Source organism: Mytilus galloprovincialis, chromosome 6 (assembly GCF_965363235.1).
Source record: "Mytilus galloprovincialis chromosome 6, xbMytGall1.hap1.1, whole genome shotgun sequence".
Classification (NCBI taxonomy): domain Eukaryota; kingdom Metazoa; phylum Mollusca; class Bivalvia; order Mytilida; family Mytilidae; genus Mytilus; species Mytilus galloprovincialis.
The window spans coordinates 12,837,910-12,863,942 of NC_134843.1; the positions used below are offsets into that span (position 1 = coordinate 12,837,910).

The window sequence follows — 26,033 nt, forward strand, 5'->3', positions numbered from 1 at the left end:
TAATTTAGTGAGAGGAGATGACATCATCTTAATAGCGGAAAGTAAAGTCATAAGATAAGGCTAACTTATTGTCTTTCTTGCTACAAAGTTCCTGTGTGAAGTCAGCCTCATAAAAAAAGGAACAAGTCGACAGGAGCGTAGATAGTATTCATGGGAATTCCGATTGTTTGTTGAATAAAATTCCCACTAAACGTAACTAATATGTTGTCAATTAAGAAATCAGGAGTCAATTCCACAAAAAAAACTTACGATTAAGATTGATTGTAAGTATACTGTTTTGTTCATGACTTAAGACCAGTCTTAGTGGTAAGTTTTTTGTGAAACCGATTCCAGGCATCTTTATAATGTCAGTTTCAGTTATAAGATCTATTTTTATCAAGAATTTCCACTTTAGTAAGTGTCGTTGGGGTAAACGTTGAGTTTCTAAGTGAACTGTAAATATCCAATTCAATTATAAAGCAGTTAATGTAATTTGTACACACGAAAACAAAGTTGTTTGGTGCTTTACCTGCTGGACAAAAACATATCTGTCATGGAAGTGGGACAAGTGTTTTAAAACATTGATTTGTAGCAATTAAATCGCAGCCTTAACCCATTCGGAAAGAGTATGTTCGTCTTCTTTCTCGTGTTAAACATCTTGCCAGAGTCAAAATACGCCTCGTATTTTTTTTCTTTGAAGATATCAAGACATTGTTTATAAATATTAAGTATCAACTTCACAATTAATACACTATGGTCTTGAAGTAAAGATTTTAGGTTCTGGCGTTGATTATCATCTTAATAGTGTGTTAAAGTATTCTTTTATTTTTCTTTGTAACATTATTACTTTTACTGTTTATTCATTTTTTGAAATATCCATTTGACGTGGGTCGGTACTTAAACATCTCATCATTGTGTTATTGTGCTTTAATCTTAACACAATTTTTACTGTTATACCCATATTTATGACTTTTTTACCTATTATGAAATTCAGAATTGAAACAGGGAATAAGTCAAAGAGACAACAATTCGACAAAAGAGCAAAATCGGCGAAAGCCATTAATGAGGATTTCAAGATTGCGAGATAATCCCGCACCCAGGGGTGTGGTTCAGCTGAACTTTAAACAAAAAGTGTATTTATTACATGCATGCTATTAATTTTGTTCACAAATCGTTGTCAATGTAATGAAATTTTATGCGACTGTCATACAAGAGAGAGATTAAGCTAGCTAAAACAAAAAGGAATAATCCACAATTTTCTACATAAAACATAAGTCTGTACCAAATCAGGATTATGGCAGTTGTTATAAATTCGTTTAATGTGTTTGAGCTTGTGATTTTGCCATTTGTTCAGGACTTTCGGTTTAGAGTTTTCCTCGGAGTTCGTTATTTTTGTTCTCCTTTTTTTACGAAAAATATCGAGATTGAATACGCTAGTAAAGATTTTCACAGGTTTTTTTTTAGGATCCTCATTCACTGCACTGACAGAATTTTGTCAATCTTAAAGTCTTCTTAATAGTATGAATCATGATTTTTATAAATATGTAAACATGTTTTGTCACGACCGATGAGTGCTTAGAACGGCTTTATCGGGATCCACAAAATATATTAAATTTGCCGAAATGCTCGAAAAAAAATAAGGAAGTGTGGAGAGTCATAAACAATACATCCAAAATAAAAGTATGTTTCCTCTTATATTAGTCATATTTATGGCGAAAAAACCTATGCCGATGTTAAAATAATCATTTCCAATGATGTATAATGATTTCCGTTACATTTTAATGAAATAAAGACATAAATGCACTCTTATTTAACACATAAAAAATTGAAGTATCGTATGCTTAAAATATCCATATGCTATGAAAAATAGCTTATCCAGGACATTTAAAATTACCCGAGTTATATTATACAAGTCTCTAAAATGTGAACAAAAGTGCATTGATTTTAATGAATAGAAAAAATATATGCTTGTGTTGAATACAAATGCATTAATTTCGTTATTTCATTGAAACGATAAACCGTCATCGGTTTTGAATACTTTTCGTACATCAGAATAATTTTCTTTTAATAAAATATGATTATATAAAAATTAGGAGGTGTGGTAATATTGCAAATGAGACAATTGTCCACTACAGATCAAAAGAAGTAGGTGTAAGCTATTGCAGGTAACCGTATCACCTTCAACAATTAGGAAGACCTACTGTCAGATATGAAATGCCCTGACACAAACAAAATATGAAACAATTCACACAAAAATACAAACGCTTTAATTTAAAACAAGACCGTTTATTGCAGTCAACATTGACAGGCATGAACCAACAACAAGCACTGAACTAAAGTATTCATTATTATGAAGAATATCTCTTCTAGTCGCATTACAATGCATGATTGCTAAAAGGGAATTTATTTCAAGTGGTGCAGAAAGAGTCTGGGTTTGTTACTATTCTGCAATTATGTAATTAATTTCAATAAAAGAACTATTAATGAAAAATGTTCACATCATGCGTTAAAATCAATTCATAAACAATTTCATATGACATTGCGACCAGGTTTATTACACAGTAAAAAATAAAACAAACAAGTGAAATTGCGAGCTACTGCTCACTGATGAAACCCCCGCCCAAATATTTCGGTAAACAGAAAGTTGTTAAGTAATATATATGAAAACGCCTCACACGATATAGCTAACTTATATAAACCATGAACTAAATTTCAGAAATTCTTGTATTGTAGGTCCTGAGAAAATTGTGACGAACATTTTCATGTGGTTACTTATGTGTAAAATGATGTAAGTGTTCGAAAAACAGGCAGTTGTTTAGTGATTAATTTGAAAATGCACCATACGGTATAGCTGACCTATATGAACCCTAAAACCAAATTTCAGAAATCATTATGATGTAGTTTATGAGAAAGATGCGACAAAAATATTCATGAGACGGACGGACGGACTTACAGACAGAGGTAAAACTTAAAAAGAAAATTCAAATCGGAAAGTCCCTAATCAAATGAAAAAATCAAAAGCCGAAATACATCAAACGAATGGATAGCGATTGTCATATTCCCAACTTGGTAAAAAAAAGTCTTCTTCGAGGTCCGCGTTTATCGCATGCAAATATTATAGAGTTCGTTTCCCATATAAATTTTAAAGTATCTGTATCTGTCCAATCCTTCCAATCTATTTATATAATCAATCAATTGATCGATCTCTTAATATTGTCACGGTAATTGTCAAATAGAATCCGTTCGATAAGTAACACAAGTCAAAAATAAGCTTCTTTGTATCGTCCATCGATCATTCACCGATCAATCAAATTCACGTCACACAGTAATGCCCAAAAGTTGCAGAATACAAATAGATAAGTACTAGTATATAAATTGACACAACAGATAATACATTTGACTGTTTGTTTGAATTTAAGAGATTATATCAGGCATTCTTATCGAATAGGATTTTCAAATATTTCTTCATTAAAATTCTCCACAAATATAGAAAAAATACTAAATACTTACAACAGCAGCATATTTTAACCACGTATTCTCTATGGCCTCTGAACTGTGAAATTCTTTATCTTCTTTACACATGTATTTTCCTTCATTTTTCAGTTTAGTCAGTTCTTCACAGCTCATTCTACCGGCACGAATTTTATAATTTCCAGTACTGCATTTTGCTTTAATTTCGTAGGTCAAATTGTGCATTAGTTTTATCTGTAATTTTGCAATTCTTTTGCAAAGTGTTTTTAGAATTAGCTCATATATATTATTATTGTCTGTACTGTCTATGGGTTGTTGGGCACTGTATATCTGTACGGATATAGCATTCTTTGAGAAGCAAATGATCAACAACCTGGATTCAGTATCATCTAAATAGACAACTGCTTTTTCAGGATATATAGCAGGATGTTCGTCTTCTTGTAAATGCGTTGACGTTACTTTACAAACTTTATAGTTTCGTATGTAAGAGAATAAAATATGATTGAAATAGGCAAAAGGAAGAAATTTGAATTCAAGTACCAACCATGGTGAACGATAAAGATTTTCAAAATCAAAATTGTTCTTCATAATTGTTTCGAGAGGAGATGAGTTTTTTATCATGCACGGCATGTAGTACGAATTGTTGCTGGTATTTGAAATACTTGGTTTTACTATAATGTCAAATTTTTCCATTACATTAAGTATATGATGTTTGTATGTTCCAAACTTTAAGTCGGGCTCCTTCTTGAATAACTCATCCATAAGGTTTTCTGATAGTTCTCCTTCGTGTGTAAGCTTGAACATTTCACTGACCAGTCCCGCTACAAAATGTTTTTTATCGTCACATACAAGGCATCTGAAACACTTAACCAACCAATTTGGCTGGAGAATTATAAAATCACGTTCATCCTCAAAAAAAATTATGTTCCCGATTTTATGCTGGTAATTCAGGAAAAGAAGAAGTTCCTTCTCTGCTATCATATAAGCAAGAGCTAATTTCTTAATATCTTTCCATGAATAAACCGTTTCATTCAAATCTTTTAAAACATCTAGTGCAATTTCTAAGTTAATCCACCTTGTTGGAAGTTCCTCGGCAAAATAATTCATTTCTTTTGCAAGTTTTGAAATATGTATTTTTAAACCGTCGATTTCGTCTTTTTGAGGGACCTTGTTAGAAATAAAGTGAATGCCTCTTCTATGATCAGCCTTTTTTTGAGACCCCAACATACGAATAAATGTCGCTTCATATTCTGCTTTCTTTTTTTCAATCTAAAAACAAAACATAATGTGCAAGTGCAATGTAATTAAAATTTTGGGTTAACGGAAAGCATGTATTTCCATAATTTTTTTTATCTGCATCTGTCCTATTCTCGTTGCTAGTTTTGCTTGATTTTGTAACTCTAAATAATCGTACAAGGATCAAACCGTTTTCAACATAACAATCACTGCCAACACCAAATGTTACGCTCGAAACCACCCAGAATAAATTCATCACCAAATCTCAAAATGACAAAAAACATATAAGGATATGAAATCAAACAGCCAACACAAGGGTCCTATAGTGTTACTATCAATTGTTCTTACGAAAGGTTTTATAATATGTTTTTGTAAAATTCAATATTCTCTTATTTTGACATTATATATTTATATAAAAGAAATAATTTGTATTTTTTGGAGACGTGACTTTGTTAAAAACGCAATGTGGTCATTGCTTTAATAGATTGATTGATTGTTGGTTGCTTAACGTCCAGTGGCAAATCATTTCTTTAATTGATCATTGGTAAAAGTAGTGTAAAATATATATAAAAAAAGCAAATATTTTGATATTTCTGCATTAATGTACGTAACGATTGTTATTAAAGAATTTAGGTGAAGATCTTAAGCGTTTTAGGAATCCACATCTGACTGACGTCAATTGTTGACTACACTTCACCACAAAATATCAGAGGGGCATCTTTTATTGCAAACAGCTGAAAGGTAATAAGTAATGCTTTATCTTGATATAATAACGGACAGTTGGTTTTAACAGAATTCTTATTGTACAGCCCTACTGGGTGATTTCAGTACTCATATGATGCAGAATTAATATAAATATTTTGAAGTACAAAAAGAAAAAAGAAATCTTGCTAGGCCCTTTATTTTCATTTTCTGGCATATTGATGATGTCTTGTCACTCATTTACTACATGTAATGAATGCTTGTAACTCGGATATCCCAATAAACTTGAGATAAGGGTACTATTGAGCTATCCTCAATATTTACACAGATGGACAACTTCAAACTAGGATCAATGATAAACTTGATGATTCCAACTTCCATTTTTAAACTTTTCGTTTCTTTGCGATATCATTACTTTTGTCCCATCCTATGGCGTTTACGTATCTCGATTGATACGGTATGCTCGTTCCTGTTCACACTGTGCGAACTTCATTTGAAGGAGTATACTTCGTACAAAAGAACTGCTCCAACAGAATTGAGGAAGAACGAGTTAAATTAACGTTATGGAATTTTGACAGTCACAAATTGGTTGCACAATACGATATTGCTGTGCCTGAACTCACACTCGACATGCTTTTGTAATCTTAGACCTTTGTATACTAGATAAGAGGAGCAAAAGATACCAGATAAAATTGATAATGGAAATGGGGAATGTGCCAAAGAGACAACAACCCGACCATAGAAAAAAAAACAACAGCAGAAGGTCACCAACAGGTCTTCAATGTAGCGAGAAATTCCCGCACCCGGAGGTGTCCTTCAACTGGCCCCTAAACAAATATATACTAGTTCAGTGATAATGAACGCCATACTAATTTCCAAATTGTACACAAGAAACTAAAATTAAAATAATACAAGACTAACAAAGGCCAGAGGCTCCTGACTTGGGACAGGCGCAAAAATGCGGCGGGGTTAAAAATGTTTGTGAGATCTCAACCCTCTCCCTATACCTCTAGCCAATGTAGAAAAGTAAACGCATAACAATACGCACATTAAAATTCAGTTCAAGAGAAGTCCGAGTCTGATGTCAGAAGATGTAAGCAAAGAAAATAAACAAAATGACAATAATACATAAATAACAACAGACTACTAGCAGTTAACTGACATGCCAGCTCCAGACTTTAATTAAACTGACTGAAAGATTATGATTCATCATATGAACATCAGGCACAATCCTTCCCGTTAGGGGTTTAGTATCATACCATCATAACATATATGAGAAGAACATAACCCGTGTCATGCCAACAACTGGTTTTTGAATAAATGTGTTTAGTTCCGATGCAAAGACCCTATAAGTGAATCAATATTAACGCCAAAATATGCAATCTTTAATGACCTGACAACAGTCTCGTAACTATATCCCTTCTTAATAAGTCTATTCAAAGGTTTTGTTAGTTTTTGAGGTGAATACTGACACCTTTGTACTTTATAAGCACATATATACATATATGCACCTCCCGAAACAAAAGCTTATTTCAATAAGCTAGAATTAGAGTAGGCGATAAGGTCTCTGCGCCATGCTAGGCGGTGTTGTCGTAGAAGTTCGAAATAAAAAGTACAGGCTCAGCACCGCTCGGAGAGGAAGTTGCGAATCAAATCTACTCAACATCGTTAGGTTAATTTCTAGGCACTTTATATATATTCGTTTACCCTGTCGACAAACTTGGTTGCTTTTGAATTTCATACGATTTCATCAGGTTAAGTTCGTTTCCTTGATTTGTCTTATTTAAAATTAGCCTATGAGATTCAACATCTGCAAACTACAGTCGTCATATTAAAACATCGTGCTAATACTAAAATACTACATACATAAAACTTTGTTCAGTGCTCGGAGCACAAGAATCATGTTCGAAACATGAAATCAAAAATTCTGATTAGTTGATTTTGAAGTATGAGTACAAAAAACTGACTCGAAAGTTTTATGACTTTAAGGCTAGACATAACCTTTAGAAAAAATATCAATACCAAATTAACATCATGCGTTTACAAAAGCACTCTCAACAAGGATAGCCAAACCCTATATAGAAATTATTAATATCAAACTACCGTCATATCACTGTAAAAGCAGTCCAGGTAAGTCATAAAAAGAAATATTTAAGTATAGTCATGCCACTATAAAAACACTGAATACAGGGATAGTGATAATCTTTAAAGAGACTTTTATGAAAGTATTATATTGCCACTAAAAGCAGCTCCTGCTAAGATAATGTCATGTATAGTAAGATCTTCAATACCAAATAAATTTGATGCATGATGTAATATAAACAACAAAAACACCGCTATCTTGGCCAGCGATATCCTTCTAGAATAATTATCATTACCTAAGTAACATGATACTAAACATGAAGTACTATTTGCCTGGCTAGTCATGCATACTATCATCTATGAAACTGAAAATAGAGGACTGTGTCGCTCACCTGTATCTACTGTGCTTTTGAAAATCCTAAAAACACAGTATTAGATACCCTCATAATGATTGAGGCCAAGTTTGGTTTAATTTAGCCCAGTAGTTAACTAAAAACAGATAATCCCATTGTAGTAAGTTTTCAAGTTATGACCATTTGAATTGTTTTTATTTTTACAATTTTCCAAAAGAATTCTATTGTAAAAAAAAAGCGTTGTTCTATTTTCAGCCATAGCGGCCATTTTGGTTGGATAGCAGGGTCATCGGATACATTTTTCTATCAAGATACCTCATTGAAAATTGTGGATGAGTATAATTATATTTGTCCCAGTAGATTTAGATAACAAAAATTTATGAAAAATTGTTAAAAATTGACTCTCAAGGGCAATAACTCCTTCAGGGTTCAATTGACAATTTTGAAATGTTAACTTACTTGTAGATCTTAATTTGCTGAACATTATTGTTGTTTACAGTTTATCTCTATCTATAAATGTATATTCAACAAAATAACAAAAAACTGAAAAATTTCCTTAAAACTACCAATTCAGGGCAGTAACCCAACAACCAGTTGTCTGATAAATCTAAACTTGATGGTAATTTTTACCTTGTTAGCTTTTCTCTTAACGTTTTAGTTTTAGAGATATAAGCAAAACCACGTATTTTACCCCTATGATCTATTTTTAGCCATTTCGGCTATGTTGGTTGGCAGACGGAGTCATAGAACACATTTTTTTAAAGAGTTACCATAACGATGATTGTGATCAAGTTTGGTTAAATTTGGCACAGCATGTTCAAAGGAGAAGATTTTTGTAAAGGTTAACGAGCGACGGACGACGGACGCAAAGTGATGAGAAAAGCTAACTTGGCCCATTTGGCCAGGTGAGGTAAAAAGTATGGATCCGGAAATGAAGTAACGTGTAAGAAAACATAGCCAAGTAATATTGCTAAATTATATGAATTACTGTTTCCACAAGATAAAGACAATTATCATAGTATAATATACCTCAGGAACCTTGTCCGTTCCAGTACAAACCATTATAACATGTGGACATAATCCGTTGACTGCTAAGGGATCCAAACAAAAACAGTGAATACTGTCGAACCAGAAATCAATGTAATCTGAAAAAAATAATATTCAGATTTCGTATTTTCTCAAAACTTGCGTATTAACTTTAAAGACTTGACCAATTGCTTTCTGTTATCTATATTCCAAGATTGCGTTAGACACCAATACTACATTAAATGTAATACATAAGGCCCTATAATAATGTTAGAATTGGATTGCAAGTGAATTTTGTCATTTTCAATATTTTTCCTGTTATTTTTTGGGGGGAATTAATGTATAAACAATAAAATAATGTCTGTCATTTTTGTTTTCGTAAAATGTTTTGTTATGAATTATGCGGTTAGTGTTCCCGTTTGAATTGTTCCTAATTTTGTTAATCACGACGATAAGCAACCTAGTGAATCTCAATCAAAGTTTGTACGATCACGGAAAATAATTGAATTAGTTTTAAAAAAAATTACAGACAGTCTGCACTCTCGGTCTAAAAGATAATATCATGGGGATCGGTAAAATATCCAGAACGGATTCTGTTAACATTTTGGATAAACTTTCTACAACTGTTCGTAAGAACCGTTCTCATGGACGTAGAAAAAATCGCAATCAAAGAAAATTTCGGACCAATCATACAAATATTTCGGACCTAATTTCTATTTCAGAAAACAACGGAAGACATTATCTGTTAACAAAGCTCTGTTCTTTACCTATAAATAAATTAAATAAAATTTTATAGGATTGCAACACAATTTCTTTTTGCAGTCCTAAGTATGAAATCGTTCAAATTATAATGGTATATTGTTATTCTAAACTGTTTCCCAAAATTGATCGCCCTGAAGATCATAAAAACATTTTATTAAAAAAAAGTATGTCAATAAAGATTTTGATTTCTAAAATATTGCCCTTATTTTTAACGACCATTCTGTTAAAGAAGAAATTCCTGGATATTTTGATAATACTGACCTCCCTCTTATTTGTTACATTTACAAGAAATCTACCCGGAAATATGTGTTTAATTATAGCCAAGTGTGTAAGATGTAAAGATCAGTGAAAATACACCTACGTCATGTAATTGCAGTAATTCCGAATACATTTATGGACCCATTTCCGATGTTATAACAGGAGACCTTAACATCGCTCGCAACCGAGAGTAAAGGGCCTTAATATCGTTCCCAGTCGAACATTAATTGGAATGAATGTCGTAATATCATTTCCGACTCACTCCGTACTTATTGTTTGAAATGAATAAAACGGGAAAAAGCTGACAAAAAAACTGTAGACCTTTTTTTTAATTCAGTAATGCACATAGTTATACGTATACAATATTTTAAAGAACATTTTACTCTAAACAAGAACCATAAAATATTTCTCGTATCAAACATAAACTAAAACAACTAGCCAAGGAATTTGTTTATGTCCCAGCTGATAAAGCTGCTAATAATATCATTATTGTTTGACGTAAATTGAACATTGTAGTTCTGCAAAAATAAATAATGAATTCACTAGCATTCCATCAGAAAACGACATCTGTAACACACATCAACTTTAAGCTACCTCTTTAAAAGCAGAACCAAATACAATGAAAGTCCCAATTATGTATTGGCTTCCGAAACTACACAAAACACCTTACAAATATAGATTGATTTTGTCTTGAAGCCATTGTTCCACTACTAAATTGTCTTTTCTACTTACTTGTTCACTTGGAACAATCAAAAACCTGACAATAAATTGTTCAAATAAGGCTTTTGAAAATAGTCGAATTAATTACTTTTGGAGTGTCAAAAACTCGTTGGAAGTATTTGATAAACTTTCTACCCTATATACCACATTGCCTCATATTCTTATTAAGAAAAACATCACAAACCTAATCAAATGGGCATTTAAAAAGTCAGAATGCAAATACACATGTTCCAACTCTTTTATGTCATATTTAGAAGCAACAAACAAAAGAACTATGTCAATTGAACATGCTTTGGTACTATATCTGCCCTCGAGTTTTTACTCGAATATATTTTAACTTCCATTTGGAGATTCCGTATATCGTCAACTAACTGTGCAACACTTATTGCGGACCTGGTTTTTTTTGTATTGCTATGATTAACAATTTATGAATTAAATCAGCAAAGACCCATCGAAACAACACGTCATACAAAAAATTAACAATACTTAATAACAAAATTTATCCTGCTGAACTTACGTTAAATAAAGCTTATACTAACATTGACTACTGCCCTTTCCTCGATCTTTACATCTTTATCATTAACGGGAAACTTAATAGAAAAATTAATAATAAAAGAAAAAAAGTTAATTATCCATTTTTAGATGGTGATGTTTACTTGTCACCTTCTTATGGTGTTTATATATCTCAACTTGTACGATTCGCTCGTTTATGCAACAACGTATTAGATTTTAGCGATAGAAATTTATGTTTTACTAAAAAATTATTACACCAGGGTTTTCTATATCACAAACTAGTCCAAAATATTTACTAAATTTTATCAGCGGTACACGGACATCATTCGTTAATCTAACTCAACATGCAGACATCTTATACGTTCAGGTATTTCACATCCAATCTTTTATGGTAATATTCTTTACAAAGCACAAAAATGTCAGTATTCACCTCAAAACTTAACGAAACCTTTAAACAGACTTATTAAGAAGGGATTTTGTTACGATACTGTTGTCAGATCATTAACGATTGCATATTTTGGCTTTAATAATGGCTCACTTATAGGGTCTATGCATCAGAATTAAACACATTTATTTTAAAACCATTTGTTAGCATGACACGGGTTATGTTCTTCTTATATATTTTTTGATGGTATAACACTAAACCCCTAACGGAAGGGATTGTTCATATTCATAAGATGAAGACATAATCTTTCAATCAGTTTAATTGAGGTCTGGAGCTGGCTTGTCAGTAACTGCTAGTAGTCTGGTGGTTTTCTTATGTATTATTGTCATTTTGTTTATTTTCTTTTGTTACCTCTTCTGACAATCGGACTCGGACTACTATTAAACTGAGTTTTACTGTGCGTATTGATGTGCGTTTGTTTTTCTACATTGGCTAGAGGTATAGAGGGAGGGTTGAGATCTTAAAAGAACATGTTTAACCCCGCCGTATTTTTGCGCCTATCCCTAGTCAGGAGCCTCTGGCCTTTGCTAGACTTGTATGGTTTTTAATTTTAGTTTCTTGTTTATTTTACTACTTTTAAACTCTGGTGGACAGTTGTCTCATTAGCAATCGTATCACATCTCATCATTTTCATAACTTCACCAAAGTTTAATCATGGTCATTTAGTTTGAGTCTAATTTTATAACTTGTTATGTTGGAGTTAATATCTGTTTGAAAAATAATATATATCCTTTCAGTATTCCATTCTTCACAAAATTCTTAATAAAACACAAGGGGCATCTATAAGTCTACATGTGTTCTCCGACAATAAACAAAATTGTCATGATGTCATACGCTCTCTTATCTGAGCAGTCTGCAAATGCTGTGAATGAATTCAAAATTGACTTTCAATTAACTGCTTTTAAAACAAATACAGAATAATATCAAATGCAGGTCAAGTTGTATGAGTTATCAATGTAATTCTTTCAGTCAAATAATACACTGTGTATAGAAGACTATACAACCCAAATCAGTTTCGGGACACGAGTAACACTAACTCTGTGGTGATGTTATAACAGAAAACACAACTACAAGTCAGCCACAGGGTAGTAAAAAAGCTGTTTAAATACGATTTAAATCACCAGGCTACAAGCAAATTAGTTTATTTGTTTTGTTTCCGAATTTTTAGGGAGGGATATAAATGATCAGTTTATGTCTTATTTTTGTAATTAATGTCAATACAAATTTGTTGGTAAAAATTTCAAACTTGGTCTAGATACAAAACTGTCCTTTACAAAACATTAAACAGTAGAACGGATGGACTTGTCCAAAGTGTTGGACTGTTTTATAAACAATCTTATGTCAAATGACTTTGAAGTATTGTGTAAATGACTTTTATATAAATATGTTACTGATTGGACATTTTTGTATCAGACAGAAATAGTTGATTTATCAACTGGTTCCCCAAGGAGTCACTTTTATTCCAGTACTTTTAAATCTTTATAACTTTAATAAATTTTAACAACATTACCTTTACCTGAAATAATTTTGAAAAATTTAAAGAAACATTGTAAAAATGTACTGATCAAGTGTGAACTTTGTAATAACACACTATAAGAACAAATGTATTAGTGGTATCTATAAAATGCGTTATAAGAACAAATGTATTAGTGGTATCTATAAAATGCGTCATTACAAATATATCCTTCTTGAATTGACATGGAAGACTTAAACAGAAAAGGATAACTTAATATATATTATTCCGTTCTTTCATATCATCTTTAAAATTAGTACTCAGTTGGCTAGCACAAAAAAAAACGACAAAAAGATGGTATTATATAGGAAGTATATTTTAAATGCACATATGATATGATCTTAACATCACAGAACAAAATGCCGAAAAAAATAATTCATCACTAAACATTTGATGATTTATTGATAGGTGATGTGCTTACGCTATTGTAAGCATTCACGGCTATGTTCCAGACCATATGAGTATACTCATATGGTCCTACCATACGCATATGATCAGACCGTACGCGTATGGTCGGACCATATGAGCATAATACTCGTTTGGTGACTTAACGGGCCGGACCATATGAGTATTTGGACCATATAGGCTAGTTTTTTTTAATTATATTATAAAAGTTTCAAAAATACAAAAACTTTTTTAAAAAACAATGTTGGTTACATGACAATGTATTATTTTTAAATTTCAAATACTACGTAAAAATTGAATATTGATGCCATCTTAGTTTTCATTTTTAATTACATTCTTACATGTAGGCTTGGATGAAAATTACTTCCACACGGTGTCATAGCTTTTTTGCATTCCAATATGTCTGCGGTGTTTTTAAGAAGCTGTGTTAATTACCCAGACCATACGCGTATGTTCTGAACATATGAATATATACCCATATGGTCATGACCATACGCGTATGGTCAAAATACTCATATGGTCCGGAACAGCTACACATGGCGACGGTAAGGTCAGACTATCTGAAATTACTACTAACCTGAGGCACGAAAACTGGAAATCTATGTCAAATCATTGTTAAATGAAATTGAAGATGATGCGATGCACCTTACCACAAGAGGTGTTCGAATCACTACCTCAGTGTTGAACGCCTAGTGGCTGATGTAAAATATATTTTTTTACGACGCGGCAACCGATGCCGTTTTATAAATTATAAGAATTAAAATGTTACATTTATATGCAGAATTAAAAATAGCCAATAAACATTTCCGATTTTTATCCATGATCGTGTTCAAACTGAACAAGACAACCAAAACATTCGAGGTTTGATAAACAAGCTAGATATCAAATATGGTCAACAACTTTCACATTAGAACATAGGCTGATTTGCCCTGAAAACCATTTACATTTGTCTGTATAGCTAACTATGCATTATTAGTCTTGTTAATGGTTGAAAGCCATACGGTGACATATAGTTGGTATTGTTGTATCTGGACTTGCTTTTGAATTGTAATTTTTACCAATAGTCTTCCAGAGACTTTTAGCATTCATATTTCATGCAATATATATTTTCATATGGTTATCTTCATATAAAAATAAGAAGACGTGGTATGATTGCAAATGAGACTGAGCAAGGAGACAACTCTCCACAAGAGACCAAAATGACACAGAAACTAACAACTATACGTCACCGTACGGCCATCGACATTGAGCAAAGCCAAAAAACGCATGGTCAGCTTAGTTTGTGATTTGGCCCCATGTTCACTACTGAAAACACTACGTCTCAAATTATAACCATTCAAAACATGACATAAAGAAATGAAAGGTATACAAACTTCGTTCGGAATAAATTTTATAGTGTACCTAAAGCAAGCGTAAGATTTGTAGAAATTGCAAAATAAACAATGACAAGATCAATTTTCAAAAAAATCTACAAAAACGGATAACTAGAACGAAATGCAAAATTAAATCTGTAAATTAATATTATAACTTAATGTTACAAAAAGTTATGGACAATTGTAAACTTTGAAAATATTCTGAACGACATACTTTGATAACGCCGGTTATTTTGGTCATTTAGTAGTAGGGCACAAACATAGCGGTTTAAAGTATACTCTGGATTCAACAAATGCAAATAAATTACACCTGTTGAAAAAGCACACTATCATACATTCTGCTATGCAGAGTTATATTCAATTATGACTAAATACACCAACATAACAAGAAGTGCAATAAGATACAAATGAAAGGCTAAAAAAAAAAGGAACGTATGGTTAAACATTATGAGCATTTACTAAATGCATGGTTATACCCTTAAATACAAAAGGAAATGATAGAAGTCTTCAGTATAGTTATACCTTTATCAGTAAATAGATATAGGAAGATGTGGTATGAGTGCCAATGAGACAACTCTCCATCCAAGTCATATAAAAGTAAACCATTATAGGTCAAGGTACGGCCTTCATCACGGATCCTAGGCTCACACCGAACAGCAAGTACAAAGGGCCCTTATATTTTGCCTCAGCATAATTTGTTATCGGGTTTTTGTAATTTAAACATTTAATATCAAAGAACAAAGCTCGAATGAAATACCGTTTCCAGCAAGTTGAAATAAATTTTCCTTACATTTGACATAAATTAAGCCTTTAGCTGTACACCGCTGTTCAATAGCCATAAATCAATTAACAAAAAAATTAGTAAAAGGTAACAAATTAAAACCAAGGGAAACACATCTAATATAAAAGGAAAACAACAGAACAACAGAAACACCGAACAACAATGAACGCAAACGCCATCATATATCAAAACGGACTGTACATAACAATTGCCATATTCTTGACTTGATACAGGAAATTAAAAAAACACGGTGGGTGAAATCGCAAAAATGACAACAGGAATACAATACAAGAGGGACGAAAGATACCAAAGGGACAGTCAAACTCATAAATCGAAAATAAACTGACAACGCCATGGCTAAAAATGAAAAAGACAAACAGACAAACAATAGTACACATCACACAACTATAGAATAAACAACACGAACCCCACCAAAAACTAGGGGGTGGTCTCAGGTGCTCCGGAAGGGTAAGCAGATCCTGTTCCACATGTGGCACCCGTCGTGTTGCTTATGTGATAACAAATCCGGTAAATAGTCTACTTCGGTAGGTCACATTCATGAAAGGGAAGGGGATTGTAGTTACGATGTAAGGAACATATCCGATATCATCGGTTAACCATAACGGTCAACCAACTCGTGATGGCGTCCGTAAAATTTACGAAGGGATGATTTCAACTGCACCATATGGAACTCTTGGTTTAATAGCTTTCTTGTGAGCAGCAACCCTCTATCAAGAAAATGATAGGAAATGCAAGCACGGGAATATCGTATCAATTGGGAGATATACACCCCGTATGCAGGTGCTGCTGGAATGTTGCTACTTAGAAATGGAAAGTTCACAATTGCAAGCTGAAATGATCTCTTTTGTCGTAAAGTTATGTTTTCAACCGACCCTCATTGTCAATTTCTAGATGTAAGTCAAGATTTGAGGCCGACTTAATTGTTTCTGTAGTATCCTTTAACTCTAGTTCGATGGGATAGATGCGTTCCACATAGTCACCAAATTTTGAATTATTTAGTGAAAGAACATCATCTATATAGCGGAAAGTAGAGTAAAAGGATATCGCTTACTTCTTATCTTTCTTCCTAAGAAGTTCCTGCATGAAGTCAGCCTCATAATAATAGAGAAACAAGTCGGCAAGTAGAGGGGCACCATTTGTTCCCATTGAAATGCCGACAGTCTGTTGAAAACCACTTCCTCCGAACGTAACAAATATGTTGACAATCAAGAAATGAAGCATCTTGATAATGTCAGTTTCAGAGAATTTTTTTTGAATCAGAGTGATCCTTTACAAAGTAGGATTTATCCCTCCCTAAGACAAGATACTTGTATCTACGTTGGCCATTTTTTTTTATGAAGCAAAGCAATATCAACTTTCAATTTGTCTTTCAGTTTGGAATGTGGATTACTTGTGTAAAGAGTAGAAACGTCAAATGTTTTAATACTGTTACAAGATGAAAGAGAGTTAGATTGTACGTACTCTAAAAGATCTTTGGAATTATTAAGTATCCACATCTGATTAACGCCACCACTAGAATAGGCAGTTTCACAATAACCTGAAGCCCGTCTTTGATTGCTGTTAAAATAGATGTTAATAATTTAGAAACAGGTTACGTGGAGCACTTGGAACACCCAGCAATATACCGTTGTTTGTAAGGACACTTATTTAGTTTAGGTATCCAATACAGTGATGGAAGATCCAGTTCTTCATCTTTAGTTGAAATTCCGAAGGAACATAGAACAGACCTATGATTATCCAGGATTTCCTCTTTGGTAAGTGTCGTGAGGGTATATGTTGAGTTTCCAAGTGAATTGTCAATACCTAATTCGTTTATTAAGCAGTTAATGTAATGAGTTTTACACACAAAAACGATGTTGTTTGGGGCTTTATCTGCGGGGACAACAACATATTTGTCATTGAGGTAGGATAGGTGTTTTAAAACATTTGGGTCCTTAAAGATTGACGTAGCATGGGCATTGATAGACCCATTCAGTTTCTTAATTCTGATTTGTATCAACGACCTCACTGCCTTAATCCATTCGGAAAGAGTGTCTACGTCTTCCTTCTCGCGCATAGCCCATTGCCTGGCATAATCCTTGACTGAATCCATCAAAATTTTAAAGTTGTATTTCCAATTGATGGATTCAGGCTCACGATATTTTGTACCTTTCGATAACACATTTCGTAGAGAAGTGTTATTAACAATGTTGAGGTCACCGGTAATAACGTGGCCAGCCGGATTATATGTGAATAGGGAACTAGCACAAGTGCAATCAGGAGGTTTAGACTTGAAGTCGTCAATATCGAGATCCTGCAAAACGTGTTTGTAATTGAAAATTTTAGTTGCAATAGGTTTGGTATAGGTATAAAAATGATTGGTACAGACTGGTCTTTGAAATAAGGAGGTATTTTCGATTGAACTAATTTATGATGAAGAATATTGCCTAAGTTGACGCCATCGAGACCTTTGTTTGGAAAGCAAAGATTAAGGAAAGATCTTTTCTCTTTTCTTTTTCATCTTTTCCAATGCGGACTGACTTGCAATATCCGAAATTATAGCTTCAAGTTTGTATTGGTTTGAATGAGGGTTTGTAACAGTGGATTCCAAACATAAATTGAACAGAAAATGAAGTTTTGAAAGGGGCAATGAATAATGTTTCGTGCGAATGTGATGAATACCGAACAGCTTTTGTATAAATGGCAGCAAGTCATTAATAGAGACATCATGCAGAGAAGGTGATGTATAATGACGATGACCATAACTGCGTCTACGTCGAGGAGTCGAGTTGAAACTATTCATCACATTCACGAAGTTACACAAAGGACTAGATAGAATACCTATACCATCAATTTTGTCATTGCAAACATAAGGAGTCGCAGTTCCCAATTGTCTAATCCAGTAGCCCTCTTTTTGTCTACGGAGAGTCGTTGAAAGATTAGGATAGTTGAGCTATGGTATATCTTTTCGATAATGCGAACTGTCATAGAAACGTTGGAATGATCGGGCTGATTGAAATGCTGGTATAGAATGTCGTTAGCATTGATGTTAATGTCTGATCTATGACCGCACACACGTTTGTTTAGCCTTCCTTTCGTTTCACCGAAGTATACCACTCCGCAAAGGTTGCACTCTAAACCGTGGACGACATTTAATCGATTTACAATTCAGATCACCGTACAAATGAACGCAAAAACACTCAGCACATAAATAAATACTATAATATACTGACGGAATGCAACACACATTTTTGGTGATTTTTATTAACTTAGTCATAATTGATCCTCACTACTAATAATGCTTACCATACTTCATTATGGTTAGAAAAATTCAATATCTGACTTACCTGAGGTTATTGAACATACCGAATTATTGAATTCACACGAATTCCTTAAGGAGGCTCGCGGGTACTTGTTTTTTTCATTACAAATTTTATTTATTACACTATTAGTTATTACTTTATGATATGGTACAAAAAAATCCCCCAAAAATGATTCGGTTTATGCTTATATCGTTGAAAAACCTCCAAATCATCTCCCTTTGGTGCAAAAATGCCATTTTTTTTGCATCAACATTGAAATATAACTCATCGGTGACCTATATTTTTTATTATTGTTTTCAAATAAGCTGTACATAAACGAAATAATTGTATAATTTCAGCGATTTCTGTAATTTAGTTCTTTTTTTATTTCGATATAACCTCTATTTCTCCTATTAGTTCAACAGAAAAAAAGGACATTAACAAATTTGTATGCTTCTTTCGGAGACAGATTGGTGGCTTGAATGAACGGTGACCCCATTATTTTATTTCATTTTTCTATTAAGTATATGATAAAGTTCATTTATAAAAAAATATAGCGAACTCTTATATAAAAACAAAAATACCCGCGAGCCCCCTTAAAGCAAAACTTTAAAACCCATAAATGATATTTAACGATGTTTTTTGTCTGAATCAATTATTTTAATCCATACCCACACTTGAATGTTGCACCTCCATATTGCCGAGACTAGGCAATGAAAATATGAATAAGGCCGTAAGAATATTGCAGGCAGGAGTACGTGAATGTGCTGTTTGCAGACAATTTTACGTCAGAAACTCGTTTTACTCTCCTTACAACAACGGTACAGGCAGACGGGATTTGTTATTGACCATCCATGACCAGAGCAATATGTAGTGACAACGCAACGTCAATAAAATTTTATTATGCAACGTCATTTGCAAGACACATGCACGGCCACAACGCCAACTGCTGACCAACTCGACGAATGACATGGACGACATTTGTTTTGCCAAAAACGTTTCCTTTATACAGAAATGCCAAAGAATCGACTGCAAAAAACATTTGAAGCACTAAAGTTTAAACCACTTTTATTAAATTTTTGCTAAAACACACTGTAAGGCATATGACAGAGGCAAAATCAGAAGGTAGAAACCAGAACTCAAATCAATCTTAACACAACTGACAATAATTTTGTCGTTGGTTGCAGACAGTCATTGCCTTCGGCGGTGACACATCCATTCACAAGGGGAAACCAGGGTTTCAGTGCGTACCACATGAAAATAAATGAAAATGTTGTTTTTATTAAATCCTTAATTGTCTGAAAAAAAGTTAGCAGTCTCAGAGGAGAAGATTTTAGTAAAAGATAACAAAAATTTACGAAAAATTTGTAAAAGATGACTATAAAGGAAAATAACTCCTTAAGGGGTCAACTGACCATTTTGGTCATGCTGACTTATTTTTATATCTTACTTTGCTGACTTTATTGCTGCTAACAGTTTATCTCTTTCTATATTAATATTCAAGATAATAACCAAAAACGGCAAAATTTCCTCAAAATTACCAATTCAGGGGAAGCAACCCAACTACCGGTTGTACAATTTATCTAAAAACTTGATAAAGAATTCTACCCCATGTCAGATTTGCTGTAAATGTTTTGGTTTCAGAGTTATAAGCAAAATTCTACATTTTATCCCCATGTTCTATTTTTAGCCATAGCGGCTATCTTGGTTGGTTGGCCAGGTCACCCCACACTATTTTCAAACTTGATACCCCAATGATGATTATGGCTAAGTTTGGTGTAATTTGGCCTAGTAGTTTCAGAGGAGAAGATTTTTGTAAAAGTTAACGGCGACGGACGACGTACGCCAAGTGATGAGAAAAGCTCAATTGGTCCGTCGGGCCAGGTGAGCTAAAAATAAAATTACTGTGATAAAAGGGAAGACAAATTGTAGTAAACAAGCATGAAAACAAACAACATATAACTAAAACACAGTAGACGAACTCCGAGTAACTCGACTATACTGACATATTAGACATATGTGAAATTTATCATTATTATTATTATTATTATTATCAAAAATAAAGAATTCAAACCACAAACGAAATAAAGGGAAAATGGGAGAACCATCTTAATATGACTGGTATTTACTGGAAAAAAATACACACTTCGTGTACCAAATATACTAAAAGCACTAAGCTTTGCTGGTTCCAATATATAATTATCCATAGAATTTTGGGAACTAATTCACTACTTTACAAGATGAAAATAAATAGTAACAACATATGTACATTTTGTAAAGAAGGACCAGAGACCATAGAACATTATTTTGGAGCTGTCCGATGGTCGCTAGTCTCTGGCATGCACTAAACATCTGGATTTTTGAAATGACAAATATTGAACTGCCTTTGAATATTATGATTATTTTATTTGGTATCTACAAAAATGTTAAATTGAATTTTGTTAAAAATCAGATGAATAAAATTGAGAATGGAAATGGGGAATGTGCTAAAGAGACAACAACCCGACCATAGAGCAGACAACAGCAGAAGGTCACCAACAGGTCTTCAATGCAACGAGAAATTCCCAAACCCGGAGGCGTTCTTCAGCTGGCCCCTAAACAAATATATTCTAGTTCAGTGATAATGAACGACATACTAAACTCCAAATTGTACACAAGAAACTAAAAGTTAGAATAATACAAAACTAACAAAGGCCAGAGGCTCCTTACTTGGGACAGGCGCCAAAATGCGGGGGGGGGGGGGGGGGTAAACATGTTTGTGAGATCTAAACCCTCCCCCTATACCTCTAGCCAATGCAGAAAAGTAAACGCATAACAATACGCACATTAAAATTCAGTTCAAGAGAAGTCCGAGTCTGATGTCAGAAGATGTAACCAAAGAAAATAAACAAAATGACAATAATACATAAATAACGTCAGACTACTAGCAGTTAACTGACATGCCAGCTCCAGACTTCAATTAAACTGATTGAAAAATTATGTCTCCATCATATGAATATCAGGCACAATCCTACCTGTTAGGGGTTTAGTATCATAACATATATGAGAAGAAAATAACCCGTGTCATGCCAACAACTGGTTTATTAATAATAAATGTGTTTAGTTCCGATGCAAAGACCCTATAAGTGAATCAATATTAACGCCAAAATATGCAATCTTTAATGACCTGACAACAGTATCGTAACTATATCCCTTCTTAATAAGTCTATTTAAAGGTTTTGTTAGCTTCTGGGGTGAATACTGACATTTTTGTGCTTTATAAAGAACATTTCCATAAAATATTGGATGTGAAATACCTGAACGTATAAGCAGTCTGCATGTTGAGCTATATATCCGAATGATGGTCTTATACCGATGATAACATTTAGTAAATGTTTTGACTAGTTTGTGATATTCTACTTTCAAAATACTATATTTACCGAACAAAACTACAAGATGTTTTGCCAAATTGAAATGCTTTATAAAAAACTATTTAAGGAGGCTCGCGGGTCCAAATCCACTTTTTTCTAATATAGGATTTTGCTTTTTTTCTATGATTAAACTTTATCTTTAACTTATAGAAATATAAATATGGGGTCCCCGTTCATTTAAGCTGACAATCTGCCTCCGAAAGAAGCATACATTTTTATTAATGTGCTTTTTCTGGTGAACTATTAGGAGAAATATTCGTAATATCGAAATAAAAAAAGAACTAAATTACAGAAATCGCTTAAATTTTACATTTATTTCGTTTATGTACAGCTTGTTTGAAAACAATATAGGTCACCGATGAGTTTAAAAAGATATTTCAATTTAAACGTCGAAAAATGACATTTTTGCACCAAAGGGAGATAATTTGGAGCTTTTTCAATGATATAAACATTTTTTAATTCATCTATGGCCAACCCAAATCGATTTGTCTGTGTGATTTTTCTACCATATTATGAAGTAATAACTAATAATGTAATAAATAAAATTTGTAATGAAAAAAACAAATGTTTAATTTTTTGCTGATTTCTTTGTACCTGCGAGCCTCCTTAAAGGAACACTTGAACTTAGAAAAATACATTTCATTTAAAAACCCTCTCTGTAGAGAAATATAACAAATACTGGAGTCCCTGGGCCCCTATCATAGAATAAGTAATAGATGTTGAAATTTGATTGAAACACCACTTATGTATATTGCAAGAACACATAAGATTTCAATGTTATAAGATATTTATTTATTTTCAACCTATTATTGCACCATCATAAATATTCAGTTGTTGTTTTATTATTTAATACTTCCTTTGTGTGAAAATGCCATTCTGTATACCTTTGTTCATACATGTTGTGCTAGTCTATTTGTTACAATAAAGAAAATTCATTATAAAAAAAAAACACGAAATAATGGACAACAACTCAGCACAAAATGACACATCGCACCCACACGTATAAGAAAGTAACAACAAAATGACACATCGCACCCACACGTATAAGAAAGTAACAACAAAATAACTGGTAGTGGAATATATACAAATACCGAACCACGTCGTCTCCAACATCAAATAAAGTAATAGTTTCAAAAGTTCTGATATATTTATTCTTTCATTAATTTCTTTTTTTAAAGAGATTGTGATGCAAACAAACTGTAACCGACATTAAAAAAAATCAATGAAAAAATTTAGTTAAATATTTTAAAATATGTTTGGATTGCTTTAAAATTCTTACCTCCAATAGTGTCAAAATTTACATTTCCATCATCATCGGTACCGGTGATAGCATCCTCAATGTCTGCGACAAGGAGATAAATAGCATGAGGAGTAAAAAACGTTTGGTGAGTGGCGTAATAGTCTTTTTGGCCAGCAAAATCCCATATGCCACTTTCTACCAAACCATTCAACGTCATTTCTTCTTTTTTATTCTTGGCACGCAAAAGAATTTTATCCATTTTTTCATTTGTCTCTCCAGTAAGTTTGTCTTCTTCTTCATCTGAATTTATAGGATTTTGATTTTGAGGAGAGGGAATAGAATGATTAGGTTTTTCTTCAAAATTTTTCATTTGGTTTTCTTTAGGTATTTTTGAGATACTTTTTTTTTCTTCAATCGAGCTAAAGTGATCTTCTATGATTGAATTGCTTTTCTTTGAGCTGTTTTTTGGCGCTACTGGAATGAATTTAGTAACGTTTGTTTCATCTGATTCCTCGTGAAATTCTAATGATTCAGTTTCATCGTTCTCCCTTTCAGTTGAAATTTCCTCCATGCCAGTTTCCACTCTATATTGATATTCACCTATAGGAATTGTTTTATAATTTTGCTTTTGCTTTTGCAATATATTATCCTCCTCGATCTTGTTTAGCTCTTTTTTGTCAAGGTTCTTTTTGGTGTCGATTACATGTTCATTCGATACTACAGATGCATCTGAAGGTTTAGTTCCTTTTCCTTTATTATTATCGCCCTGTAGTATCGCGGTTATCCTCTCGTTCTTTTTCCGTTCTGTTACAACTACAAGATAGTGTTATGAAAACTCAGAAATCAAGATACCTAAAAAATTCATTACTTGGTTATTACATAAATTTTTATGAATAAAAACTTTTTGGAAAGTAGTGTTCTACTAGTAACTTCCTCAGATAACGTTGATCAAGATGAATTTTTATATTTGTGTTCTGATGCCATTTTGATTATGCTTCGGACTATATGAGTATTTGGACCAAACGCGTATGGTCCGATTGATTAATTATTCAATCACCAAAAGCATTGCACCCAAAATATTGTATTGTAAACAGACATTGCAGGACCTTCATTTAGAACAATACTTTTTAAAAACCCTCTGACATGTGACTGTTCCCACTCAGCTTATATTTACAGCCCCGATGACCATATTATTACTGGAGATATAATTTATCAAGAACATCTCCGAAAGGTGATATCTCAAGGTCCTCAGTTTAGAGAACTCCAACAAATCAATTGGAACCATAACTTCAAAATAATTATGAATTCCATGGAAGACTACAACAGAGCATTGGCTTAACGAGAAAAAAAATCAAACTTGACCCTTTTTCAGAATCGGTCAAATCAATCAGGTCTCTGATCAAACATCATAAGTTGAAAAACTGTGTGAATAATCGACCAAAGTCCGTTTCAGAGACAAAGGGCTGTGAAATGTCTATCATCTCTTCATGATAAATATGTTGTTGTTCCTGCGGACAAATAATAATGTCTTTGTATGTAAATCTTACTACTAAGAGTGTCTTGTAAAAGAATGGGAACAAATTGGCACTCAGGTAATCCCGTATACAAAATTATATCATTTGACAATGAGAGTTTGGCGAATCATAAGTACTTCATGGCTTCAATGAACATTACAATGGACAGCAAATCGGATAACTCACCTTGTTTGTATTGGATATCTGAGCTTCGAAAAATCCCGTACAAACAACGGTACATTGCCGACTCATCTACATGTTTGACTAGAGAATTGTCCATTGACAAAAATTCTGTCCGCAGTGAAACAAGACCTTCAGAAATACCGTGAAACTTTTTACTCGCATAGTGGTATTAACCATATGTGGATTCTAAAATTTTCAAAATAACCACTGTATAATTTCAATCTCGATCTTTTTCTAAAATTAGTTATATCAAAACCTTGATTTTTCATCCCTGTTTACCACCATTTCCTATTTTTTGTTTGTTCAAGCATTGACGAAAGTGAAAAGGTAAAATAATAACTCTTTTTTTTAGCAGACAGTTTCGTTTGATTTTGTCAAAATAACCTTGCAAACATTGCTTATGAGTAATTCACTTGCATGTGAATAATTCGACCACATTTAATCCGTATCAATGTGACCTTCAATTAGACGTGTTCAGTTGTCAAAAGAAAAAGAATGTCAACATTGAAAATGAAACAAAAGTAAACCATTTAATTGACTGATTCGATCCACTAAAACTTTTTATATGAAATCAAACAAACCTAGAAAAATTGTACGAGTTCGCTATCTATTTATATCGATGTTTATGTTTATATCGGGTTCAATGATCGTCGGCAGTCTTCGATGTCACTTCGATGGTTAATTAGATCACGTCTAAACTAAATGACACACGAAATGCAGATAGATATGATCGAGTCCGTGCATTGTAAATTTGTAATTTTAGAC

At 33.1% G+C, this 26,033-nt stretch overlaps 1 long non-coding RNA gene across 1 annotated transcript in view; it reads right to left on the reverse strand.

Annotated features, from left to right (window-relative positions):
* LOC143078972 (uncharacterized) overlaps positions 1 to 26,033 on the reverse strand; it is a 55,576-nt gene that overhangs the window by 12,590 nt on the left and 16,953 nt on the right. The window contains exons 4-6 of the long non-coding RNA XR_012979317.1: positions 23,611 to 24,384; positions 8,853 to 8,968; positions 3,490 to 4,719 (exon numbers count right to left, since the gene is read on the reverse strand). This is a non-coding gene — a long non-coding RNA (uncharacterized LOC143078972). The remainder of the gene's footprint in view (positions 1 to 3,489; positions 4,720 to 8,852; positions 8,969 to 23,610; positions 24,385 to 26,033) is intronic.